Genomic DNA, 12,906 nt, shown 5'->3' on the forward strand with positions numbered 1-12,906 from the left:
CATTACCTCTATTTTATCATGTGTTAACATTTACTTTTTGTTATTACAAAGACCCAAATGTATAAATTATAGGTTATATTATTAACATTAATATATAATATTATGTAATACATTTCTAAATGGACAGGCAGTTTGGTGCAGTAGTTAAGATGCTGACCTAGAAACCAGGAGACTGTGAATTCTAGATCCACCTTAGACGTGAAAGCCTGCTAGGTGATTTGGGACCATTTACCCTCTTTTAGCCCAATCCACCTCACAGGGTTGTTGTGGGGAAAATAGGAGGAGGAAGGACTGGATATGTTCACTGTTTCTGTTGTGTCCTGTGTCACCCCGTCTTTGGCACCCACTCCAATAAAAGAAGCACCTCGCCAGGAACGGAGAACACCCAGTTTATTATGCACGAACAAACGGAATAAAGTCAGCACTGACGATGTATACACCCATTCCCTTTTTATACAATTACTGAAACCGCGCCTAAACCACACCCCCTATCACCGCCCATACACCCAACGTCCCAAATGTTGCTTCGTCATCCTGACCTAAACGTTTCCCGACGCCCCGGCCGCTTCCCGACGCCCCAGCCGTTTCCCGACGATTCGCGACTCTTCAGTAGTTCCTAACAATGTCTGGTAATGCGTCCGCGGTCTCCTCCAGCCGCGCATGCCCCGTTGATCTCCAACAGTCCCTGGCGTCTGCGCATGTGCACCCACCGGCCGGCTGTCACTCCGTAAGACAGATTGTTGGCTTCCCCGGCGCGCTCGGCTGTCCGTTTACATGGCGGGCCGGCTATAAGTTGTTCCGGGCGGATGTCTGCTGCTGCATTCAGGGTAGGCGGCCCGACATACTGCCCCCTTCTACCAGGGCTCCCCCTGGGAAAGAAAAGTAGGGTTACATCGTTTCCATGACTTCGTTTATCCACTCCCCCCTGGCCCGGTCAATTTCGGTTTCCCAGGGTTATTCTGGTGGAATCGTTTCACTAGGCGGGGGGCTCGTACTTCGTCCACCCGTACCCATGTAGCATCCGTCAACGGATAGCCTTTCCATTTGACCAGATAATACAATTCCCCTCTTTGTACCCGGGAATCGAGTATTTCTTGTACCTCATAAAAATTATTACTGACGGGACCTGGTTCAGATTTCTTTTGGTACATATAGACCGGTTTGATTAAGCTACAATGGAATACTGGGTGCACTTTGCCCAGTAATCTGGGTAAGTGCAATTGCACAGTTACCGGGTTAATGATCTTCACAATTTTAAACGGACCAATATATTTGGGCGCCAATTTTTTGCAAGGGACCTTCAATTTCAGATACTTGGTGGACAGATATACTAGTTGACCTATCCGAAATGGTTTACAGGGTTGCCTTCTCTTGTCCGCCTGCTTCCGCATCCTTCTTCCATATTCTGCTAACGCTGTTCTTACTGCCGCCCATGCTCCTGACACCCATTGAACCCACTCTTGGGGAAGGTAAGACTGTGTCTGTAAATCCATACATTCAGGTATAGGTACAAAATCCTTTCCCGAGACTACCTTAAAAGGGGCAAATCCAGTACTGGTATGCACCGCATTATTATACGCCACTTCCGCAAATACCAAAAGATCAGCCCAGTTAGCCTGTTGATAGGAAACGTAACTCCGTAAAAATCTCTCAACGGCTGCGTTTGCCCGTTCAGCAGCTCCGTTCGTGGCGGGATGGTATGCGGTGCTGAGCCCCTGTGACGTCCCCAGAAGCGCCGTAAAACCCCTCCAAAATCTCGCGGTAAACTGAACCCCCCGATCCGATATTATGCGCCGAGGGGCTCCATGGATCCGATATATATGTGTCAAAAACATGTATGCCAATCGTTTAGCCGTTGGTAATCGTTTACACGGAATGAAATGTGCCTGTTTTGAAAACAGGTCGATTACTGTCCAAATGACAGTATATCCTCTACTGCTTGGTAATTCTACAATAAAATCCATGGCAATATCTTGCCATGGATGCTCAGGGTTGGCCACTGGCTGTAGATATCCCACCGGCTTTCCTGGCTGATTTTTACAAGCAGCACATACAGAACATGCCTTTATATAATGTGCCACATCTTTTCTTAATGTAGGCCACCAAAATTGGCGCCTAATTAAATGTAAGGTCTTGACGAACCCAAAATGCCCCGCTAATTGTGCATCATGGCACCTCTGAAGAACCTTGGCCCTTAAAACAAGGGGAACATATAGCTTCCTACCAAACCATGCCAACCCGTCCCTCTGAGTGAACAGCGAACAATGGGTTTGGAACCACGAATCCTGGGACAACACCTTCCTCAGTTCCACCTCAAAATTATCGAAATTGGAACGGACTCTTAGCCTACTCACCCCCTGGGTATATGGTGGCAAAATAGCCTGTACTACTTCCTCTCGTTGGCTCTCGTACTGAGGTAACCTGGACAAGGCATCTGCCAAGAAATTACGTCCCCCAGGAACATATTTAAGTCGGAAGGTGAACCGTTGAAAGTATTGTGCCCACCTCACATGCTTTGGTGCTAAGCGTCGGGGGGATTGCAATATAGCTAAGTTTTTATGGTCCGTCCATATCTCTATTTCATGTGTCGCGCCTTCTAGAAGATGCCTCCATGTTACTAGGGCCCATTTAATAGCGAAGGCCTCCTTCTCCCATATAGCCCATCTCCTTTCAGCTTCTGTCAGTTTGCGCGAGGTGTAAGCGCATGGTTGTAAGTTTTCCTTATCATTTCGTTGTAACAAGACTGCACCCACTGCCACATCACTCGCATCAGCTTGGACAATATACTGCTTATCGGGATTTGGATGTAATAAAATGGGCTCTTGAGCAAACAATGTCTTTAAATATTCAAAAGCAGCTTGACTTTCCTTGGACCACGCTAGTGGTTGACTAGAGCGTACCTTAACTGGGGAGTTCCTCGTTTTCAACAATTCTGTGAGAGGCAAAGCCACCCGTGCAAAATTAGGGATGAACTGCCTATAGAAATTTGCGAACCCCAGGAAGCTCTGCAATTGCCGTCTCGTCCGAGGGGCCTGCCATTCGAGTACCGTCCTCACCTTTTCTGGATCCATTTCGATACCCGAAGCTGATATTTTGTATCCCAAATATTCAATACAGGTTTTATGGAATTCGCATTTCGAAAGCTTCACAAACAACTGAGCTTTAAGGAGTTTGCGTAATACTTCCCTGACTAACCGTATGTGTTCTGTCATAGTTTTAGAATATATTAAAATGTCATCCAGATAAACCAATACCCCGCGATATAGATGATCATGTAATACCGCGTTAATGGTCTGCATGAATACTGCAGGCGCTCCTTTAAGGCCAAATGGCATAACAGTAAACTGGAAACTGCCTAAAGGGCAGTTGAATGCGGTCTTCCACTCATCCCCCGGCTTTATTCGGATGCGATAATAAGCCTCCCGTAAGTCAAGCTTAGTAAACACCCTCCCTTGGGATAAATGAGATAGCATGTCCTTTAACAAGGGTAATGGATACATATTTTCGGTGCTCACCGCATTTAACCCCCTGAAATCCACACACAACCGCAACCCACCATCCTTTTTCCCTTGGAATATCACTGGGGCCGCTATTCTCGATCGGGCCGGCTCTATAAACCCCCGTTCCAGGTTAGTATCAATATACTTCCTTAGTTCCACCAACTCCTTAGGTGACATGGGATACATCCGGGGCTTTGGCAGCTTCGCCCCCGGTATGATGTCTATTGCACAGTCCGTGGAACGGTGTGGTGGCAACGTATCACACTCCCGTTCGCTGAATACCTCCTTTAGATCGTCATACTCCACAGGGAATAGCCGTGCCGTCCCGGTAGCTTCCACTGCTACCTTACTTCTTTCCATGTGTTGTGTTTCCCTAAGGGGTGATTGTTTCTGTGGCTTCTTTTTGCCATTACCTGGAGCCCGGGGACCTGTTACCAACCTCATACGACGATACCCATCTGCCCACCAAATCACCGGCTGCCATTTGTCAAGCCAGGCCAGCCCTAAAATCACTTCCTCAGTCATTGAGGGAATTACAATGAAACGGAGCAACTCCCAATGCTCCCCCATCTCCAATCGGACCGGCTCGGTTACCTGACATACCGGCGCCCCCCCTAATAAAGAACCATCCACTTGTTCAAAATTAATAGGTCGAGATAGGTTGACCAATCTAAGCTCCAACATATTTGCTAATTTCCGACTAATCAAACATCGAGTACAACCCGAATCTATTAAAGCCTTACAGTTTTTATATTGTCCCGATCTACAATTCGTCAGACGTATCGATATATTAAACGGTACCACCGGCGTACATACCATGGGGTCTTGTTCCGGGTCATCCTGGCCATACGTCTCAGGCACTACCTCCGATGTGGCACCCGGCACTACCGGTGTAGACCTATATGGGATGCTACTTTCATCTTGTACCGCCTTTGTCTGATCCTTCCCTCGGAACGGGGTGATGGTTTGTCTTCTTGTCTCCAGGGTGGACTGTCCCGAACTCAAACCCTGTCTAGGTGGGATCGGGCACTGAGCCACCCTGTGACCCGGTTTGTTACACCTATAACATCGGAAAGTCCCCCTGGACACCCCAGGTGGAACTGTTTGAACTGGTACGCCTAACGCCCTTGGTTTATTTGCCGCTTGCGGAACGGATGCCGGAAGTAGGGCGGATGCTCTTGGCGCCAATTCTTGTAGTCCTGCATGGAGTTCGGTTACAGTCTTATACCATTCAGGTAAACGGGAGGGCACTCCTCTTACCAAACAAGCCTGGCGGAGTTCTACATCCAAGCCCTGCCTGAAATAATGTACCAGTAATTTCTCTGGCCAGGACCGCAACCGACCCGCCACCCGCTGAAATTCTTTAATGAATTCCCTCACCGGTCTCCCTCCCTGCCTCAGTGTCACTATTTCAGCTTCCGCTCTCTGAGCTCTGGTGGAGTCTTCGAACCTAATCCTCAAGGCATCCAAAAAGGAACCTATGTCGGCCAATTCACTAGCATGGTCCCCAAAGAGATCAGCCGCCCAGGAAGCTGCTTCGCCTTGTAAACTGGCCGTTACCGCCACCACTATCGCCCATTGGGAGGAATAATGGGCTGCGAAACGATCTAGATGATTTAGCACATGTCCCAAAAACATAGCCAACTTGTCCGGATCTCCATCAAAAGTAATTCCAATCGGTGGAGGGGTCCATGGTATCCCTGTGGGCCACGCTACAGGTTGGCCTCCATGCTGCCCGTCTGCGATGTTAGTGCGCTGGCCAAGATCCCCGGGTCCCAAAGGCAAGAAGGCTGGAGTGCCCTGAGTAGCAGCCATGGTTCCTAACCTTGCAGCTCCGTGCCCCCCACGGTCCAACTGTACTGCTGGCCCCCTCAATAGTGGACTAGCCAAACGGAATCCAGGTGAGTCAGTGGGACGGCGTGGGATTGCTCCCTGTCTTGGTAGGAATCCTGGTTCTCCAAACCTAGCCTTTAACACGTCAAGGGTATACTGCCCCGGGGTTGTGGAGTAGCTCCAATCACCCTCTTCGCCGCTAACCGCTCTCCTCTCCCTCCATCCTTCAGCAAGACCTTTGTCCGTCGTTACAAACCGCCCTTCAGTTTCCACACGCTGAAGTGTAGAACTTAACCCCCAGTCCACAGTCTCCGTTAATGCCGGCTGCTGCTTCAGCCCAGGATCCACACCCAGCATGGGCGGAATACCCCTCTCCTTCGGACGAACGACCGGACCTTCCAGCGTTGCCCCAGGGTCCACAGACGACCCGGGATCCCCCTCTTGCTCCGGAATATCTTCCATTGCTTCGGCACCTTGCACCCCTTCGGCCATGGCACCAAATAGTCCGGCAACCGTCCCTGAGGGAGTGCTGACTTACTGTCACCCCGTCTTTGGCACCCACTCCAATAAAAGAAGCACCTCGCCAGGAACGGAGAACACCCAGTTTATTATGCACGAACAAACGGAATAAAGTCAGCACTGACGATGTATACACCCATTCCCTTTTTATACAATTACTGAAACCGCGCCTAAACCACACCCCCTATCACCGCCCATACACCCAACGTCCCAAATGTTGCTTCGTCATCCTGACCTAAACGTTTCCCGACGCCCCGGCCGCTTCCCGACGCCCCAGCCGTTTCCCGACGATTCGCGACTCTTCAGTAGTTCCTAACAATGTCTGGTAATGCGTCCGCGGTCTCCTCCAGCCGCGCATGCCCCGTTGATCTCCAACAGTCCCTGGCGTCTGCGCATGTGCACCCACCGGCCGGCTGTCACTCCGTAAGACAGATTGTTGGCTTCCCCGGCGCGCTCGGCTGTCCGTTTACATGGCGGGCCGGCTATAAGTTGTTCCGGGCGGATGTCTGCTGCTGCATTCAGGGTAGGCGGCCCGACATCCTGAGCCTGCAAAAGCAGGCTAGGGACGTTGCATTGGTCCCGGGCATTCCAAAAGCTGCCCGGGACCAGACAGAGCAGTGCCAGCCTTGTGCGCATGTGCAAGGCGCGAAAACGCTCTGTTCCTATTGGTTGACACTATCTGCGTTTCTGGCCATATAAAAAGGCCTGCGTGCCTTTTGTATTTTGCTTGGTTGTTGGAGAAGGAGAATAAAGAGTAGTTAACTGTTACCATGTGTCTTCATCATTCACAAGCGAACGAAGGATTCAACAGCTTCGACTTACTTATAAAATAATAAACATGATATGAAACTGTAATAAATACATAAATAACAACTAAAAAAGAAATAAAATGCAAATATATGTTATTGCTCTAAATGCAATAAATACTGAATAAAACATACTTTCATTGAAATAAAGAATTATTATGGTTGTTCGCACAAACTGCCTGGGTTTGGGGCTGTTAAATCTACCTGTTGGGTCCTTCCCAAGGACCTGGGATAGGCAAATGATTGATGTTTGAGGGTGTTGAACTATTGTCGCAAGATGTAAACAGTTCTGAGTAAAGCAGCCTTTTGCCATTGACTGATGTTGATTTTGGGGCTCAAGTACTGCTCCATTTGTTTTGGGATTACACTCAGGACGCCTACTATTATTGCTACTACTGTTACTTTCTTTTGCTAAAGTTGTTCTGCAGTACTTCTGTTTGCAGGCCTTTGTATTTTGTTATCTTTTCCAGTTCTTTCTTTTTTATTCTGCTGCCTCCAGGCATTGCCATGTCCACTATCCAGACTTCTTTGTCTTTCTTATTGACAATTGTTAAGTCTGGGGTGTTATGTGGCCAGTACATGTCTGTTTAAATTCTAAAGGCTTAGAGCACTTTAGCTTCTTCATTTTGTATTACTTTGTCTACTTTATGGTCTCACTAGTTCTTTATTACCATTATTACACAGTAAATGTAGCATCAGGTCCTCACTGGTTTTAATTATGTGGAAGCCAAAACAATCAACTGTATAATTATTGACAAAGGAAACTAGACATATATTTATTCATGAGGATATTAATATTTAAACTCCCTTCACATATAGGTCTATAATTCCAAACTCATTCATTTGGAACTATGTCCTATCCTCTGCATTTTTGTTTTAATAAACTCTTGGATATTTATTTTATTACCAAGGGGTTTAGATTCAGGCCCAATGGCATGCAGCAACACCTCTGAAAGTGTTCATAGGAATGCTGCATAAAAATATTTTAATAACTGAATTTTTGAATGTATCAGACTTAAGAGAACTATGCCTTTTTTCCTCTGGAATTTAAGGTATTTAAAGTATTGTCAAATTTAATGAATGAATAAAACATGCAGCGCTATACAATATAATTCATTTACACATTTAATAGAACATTTAAACTAAATTTCTGAACAGCCCTTTTTTATGGTCATGTTATATGCAGAAAGTTGATACTGTTTAAATTGGGGGAGTAGTTCTACAAGGTGTGGTCTTGGGCTAGGATTCTAGTAGAATTCAATAGTTTTACTATATCCTGTGTGCAAAAGGGCTATGTCTCCTGAATTTCCCACTAAATAGTGGGAAATGATCCTAAATTCTACAATTGTATGGAATATTCCCACTCCCACACAACTGTACTTGCTTCATGTTCATGTACTATGTGTGCATTTTTTTTACTGCTAACACTTCATTATTGCAAGTTTTATTCCAGTTGCTTGTTATGCTTTCAGTTATTCCTTTTTGTATTATTTTAGCTCAATTTAGCTCAACAATATTTTCAGTAATGGGAAGTAGTGCCTAGTGGGGCTTGTCATCAAAACAACACACACAGGCCTACAAAAAACCCCATAATTTTATAGATAAACATATTTAGAACGGATCAAGTAGATTTGCCATAGTCATGAAATGATCGCCATTTTAAGGCAATGGATTAGAATCACCATTGTACGTGAATGTATTTTTTATTGTTTTTTTTAAAGGCCCTATTAGTTAAAAAGTCAACGTCTTGCTTGTCTATTATAACTCTTAACTTTTATTGTGCTCTTCTGCTTAAAAAGCTATTGATGTTAAACTCTGGTGATGAACAACAACAACAACAAAATGTTGGAAGCTTGTTTTTTTTTGTGGCAGATGGCATAACATTAGGGGCTCCAATGAACTTGCCAATGTTGCAGCTAGGTGTTATCTGCAGGAAAAAAAAAAAACCCTATCATTTGTGTACAAAACCTGAAAAAAATATTATCCTTTTCAAGTAGAAGACACTATTTATCAAGTTGGAAAAGTTCCCACTTCTTCTCCCCTTTCAAAGCATATGAATGTTTGCATTCCTAGGGTTGTGTCATGCAGGATTCATTGGTCTCTGCCAGAGCCCTGGATTCCCTTCTCTCTCTCTCTCTCTCTCCTATGCTCCCCCTGCCTGCTGCTCCAATCTGCTCTGGATGAATGAACAGTCCTTTGGAACGGGGTTTGGATTTACTGGGTTGCATTTACAGAGAACACAAAAGCGAGGGGGGAGCCCTGCTGTGTGAATTAAAGTCTATTTGCGTTCCATTTGATGTGTAAACTAGTTATAATTCCAAATATTCTTAAGTTCTAGAATATAATTTTTCTGGGAGAGCCATCAAGTGACTCCTCGGTCACATCTCCAATTGAACTGGCAAGAAAAGTTACTGAATCAAATTTATAGTTTTTTAGGGTGTATCAAAAATGGCTTTTATAAGCCAAGGAAGAGTCGAAAAGTAATTCTGTCCTGAGATTGAAAGTGATCTTAAGACAGTCCCCTACTCCGCCACTCCTTTTTCTAGTAGTTTTTTCCCCTTAAATTTAAACTAGAGTTAAAAGGCCTATGAAATGGAAGTTGTCATGATAGCCATAAATTCATTATATGTGTTTTTATAATACATAGCTAATAATAGCTCTGGAAAGAAATATAGAATTTTAAAGGAAATGTAAGTGCAAAGATGTCATTCTTGGGGATATGTAAATACAGCATACTTTACTTTCTTTAATCTACTTTGAAAATATACACTGATTTAAAAAAAGTTTGAAAGATATGTTATGATTTGGGAATACTTCTAAACAAAGATAAATTTTATCAGTTACTTTCTATCAAAAGGTGGAACTTGAATAATAGGTAAATGGATTGGAAAAAGAATATAAAGATAATTTGTGCAAAAGCGTTTCCACTGTCCAAAAGGAAAATCTCACTTGCTTCTTTCATATAAATCTGGTAAAGAGTTGTTTTTAAGCCTCAGGGTACAAATGTAATAGTGTTAATGATTTTGTATGTGCTATTTATGGGTATTCTAGTACTGTAACCTGTTTTAAACTGTCACAGGTTTGCATTTTTTCAGTCAGGAGAGAAAAATACAGTACTGCCTCAAAGAATGATTTAAAAATAAATCCCTTGAAAAACCTTCAAATGTGTCCTTGAAAGTTTGTTATTTCAAAAATGAAACATCTCCATCTAAAATATGGCAAGTGAAAAACAGAAATAAAACACAATAGTTTTAAGAGATTTTTGAGGCAATCGCAGTGGTGGGATTCAATTGGTTTGCACCACTTTGGCAGAACCAGTAGCTAATTTTTTGTTGCCCAGGCCCAATGGACTTCCGGAAGTGGCATCCATGCAGAGAACTAGTTGTTCACATATTTGAATCCCACCACTGAGCAATCGCCCAATCTCTCACAATCTTGTTAGTGGGCAGAGGTTGGAAATTACTAGCTGTAATCTAGTCACATTTTGGTTATCATTTTAATTACATCATTAGAACTAACTACTAGTATGCACTAGTTATGCACAGACAACAGGGCTGTCGTTCTTTGGCATCTGTGCTGTGATAGAAAAAACAGTTGAATCCAAATGCTCATGTGTAACACCATTGTAAGGGTTCTCCTCAACCTTTCTGGCTAATGAGACCATTTGAGATTTCAGGAATTCATGGCAATCATTCCTACAAAATGTCTGCTGAGAGTCTTACTCATCACTAAAGGGGCTGTCATGATATTAATAAATTAGAAAACATCATTTCAGCAGAAAACTATGGATCCCTTCTCTTTAGGACTCACAATACTAGTTTTAATTTTTAAAGAGGCTAACATACTTCAAAAATGAGCACGGGACAGCAGCTAAAATTGTTTTTTGCTTTCTAAGGAAGCTTTTGGATACTTTTCAAAAATGTAAAACATCCATGGATAAGGAAGTTGTCAGGCATTAGGGAACGTACCTGCACGCATCTAGGGATCTAGCCTCTTCTTTAAACACTGGTTATGCAACAGCAACAGTCTGATGAAAGATATAGTCCAAGGGCAGGTAGAGCTCAACGACATTACATATGTGATCTTTAGGGACGTATACAACATTCAAAGGAGGAGCTCTGCACATAGAAGATTGCAGACATAGCACCAAAATGTTAAGGTCTTTGAGTTGCCAAGTTTGGAGGCCCCCCTGATCTAAGATAAGATAAGATAAGATAAGATAGGATAGGATAGGATAGGATAGGACAGGACAGGACAGGACAAGACAAGACAAGACAAGACGAGACGAGATGAGATAAGATAACCTTTGTCATTTTTTTTTACTGTGGGCACAACGGCACACATAAAAAATGAAATTTATTTGCCCGCTTTCAAAGTGAAACACATACATGACACACACCTAAACATACTATAAACAACATGTATAGACCCACACCCCTACATATACATAACAAATAAATATTAAATACTGTCCATCTTGAATATATAATGGAAGGAGGAAGCTTGAGAGTTCACAAGGTTAATGCTGTATGGAATGAAACTATGGCTGAATCTGGATGTTCTGCTTCGGATACCATGAAGCCTCCTCCCAGAAGGTAACAAAGAAAACAGGTCATGAAGAGGACGTGTAGTGTCCCAGATAATCTTACGGACTCTGCTCAAGCAATGCTTCTGTGCCATGTCCTGGATGGAAGGGAGGGAACTGCCAATGATCTTTTCAGCCATCCTTACCACTCTCTGCACCGCCTTCCTGTCTGAAGCAGTGATGCTTCCAAACCAAACTCTATGCATTTTTTGCATGTACCACCCAACCCATGTTGGTACTCCCAACACCCAACTCTGTGTTTCTAATACTAATCATGTGCATACAAAAGCTCTCTGGCTCTTGGAGCAGCATCTTCCATGTAAGATTATATGAGTTTACCACTCAAGGATTGGTTCTTCCATCTCATCAAAATGACATCCTCCTTTCTTAAGCCTTTCTTTTCCTTAACAACAAGGAAATTGTTGCCCTTAGACTGAGAAAAATGTATCATGTTCTTATCATATTCTCTGGCTGTCTAGGCATGTCTAGTACCTTCATTTCATCGGAATGGACTCGTTATGGGAGAATAAGAAGCTATTGTATTGTGTACAATAATTGATACACGAAGGCCTTGGACTTGGTAATGATATATTGACAGTTTTACTTTTCTTCTATATGCTTGATCTTAATTCTGGTCTGTGGTCATAATGCTTTGTGTTGTGCCAATTTAAAAGATAATCCTTATTTTATATTTTTAAAAAGTTTGGAGCCCTGGCTTCTATATCCAATTTATAAACTCATCTTGATTCTTAGTTTCTTGAGATGGATGGTCATGGTGCTGTTTCCCTGGTCTCAATTTGCCATTCTATTTGTTAAGCATCTTGTCCAAAAACTCCTGTGGCTGCTTTAGAAGTTAATCCCAATTGCCCTCTGCTGTCATGGGCATACAGGTAGTCCTTGTTTAGTGACAGTCTACAGTTATGACAGTGATAAAAAAGTAATGTTGTGATCAGTCCTCACATTTATAACCTTCACAGGGCTGTAAAGTAAAGGAAAACTGAAGTAAGACCATAAAATTGATGCTTCACTTAGCAATGGCTTTGCTTAATGACTGAATTATTGGTCCTAATTGTGGTTGTTAAATGAGGACTAGCCTTTTTATCTGCTGAGATTCCTAAGACAACTAAGAACAGCTTCCAAAACAAGCATGTAAGCTTTAGGAAAGACTATAACTATTTGAAAAGTGTTTTGTTTGTGTTTCTGCATATTGCATAATATCCCTTTTAGACTTGGCATAGCTTTAATAATTTCATTTCCACTGACCAGTAACATTGCGTATAAATTCACTAAATCCTATAGTGGTCAACCCTTCCATTTACAGTATACATTTTCCTGTTCTATTTTCTTCTTCATTTGCAAATTATAATTATTCAGTGATTAAATTCAATCCTCAGTTGAACAATACACTGAAATTAGTTGAAGCAAGGAAGGAGTTCAAAAATGGCCAATGTGGCTTGAGGCATTTAAATGGCTGAAAATAAAAAGTAGGCCTGTATGAGGTGCTTCAGCAAGGAGGTTTGCAGCATGATTTAATGCTTTAACTTTCAATGCCCAGTATTTTAATGTTTTAATCTAATCATTTCATACTGTTATTTATGGCACCATGAACCACTCAGAGTTGTTTGATAGTGAGATAGGCAGCATATAAATTTAATGAATAAAT

At 43.1% G+C, this 12,906-nt stretch overlaps 1 long non-coding RNA gene across 1 annotated transcript in view; it reads right to left on the reverse strand.

Annotated features, from left to right (window-relative positions):
* Positions 1-373: 373 nt before the first annotated feature.
* The window catches only part of LOC120310297, a 35,028-nt gene continuing 22,495 nt past the window's right edge, over positions 374-12,906 (reverse strand). Inside the window, exon 2 of the long non-coding RNA XR_005557309.1 lies at positions 374-869. This is a non-coding gene — a long non-coding RNA (uncharacterized LOC120310297). The remainder of the gene's footprint in view (positions 870-12,906) is intronic.

Source organism: Crotalus tigris, unplaced genomic scaffold, assembly GCF_016545835.1.
Source record: "Crotalus tigris isolate CLP2741 ecotype Arizona unplaced genomic scaffold, ASM1654583v1 scf7180000018160.1183395, whole genome shotgun sequence".
Lineage (NCBI taxonomy): Eukaryota > Metazoa > Chordata > Lepidosauria > Squamata > Viperidae > Crotalus > Crotalus tigris.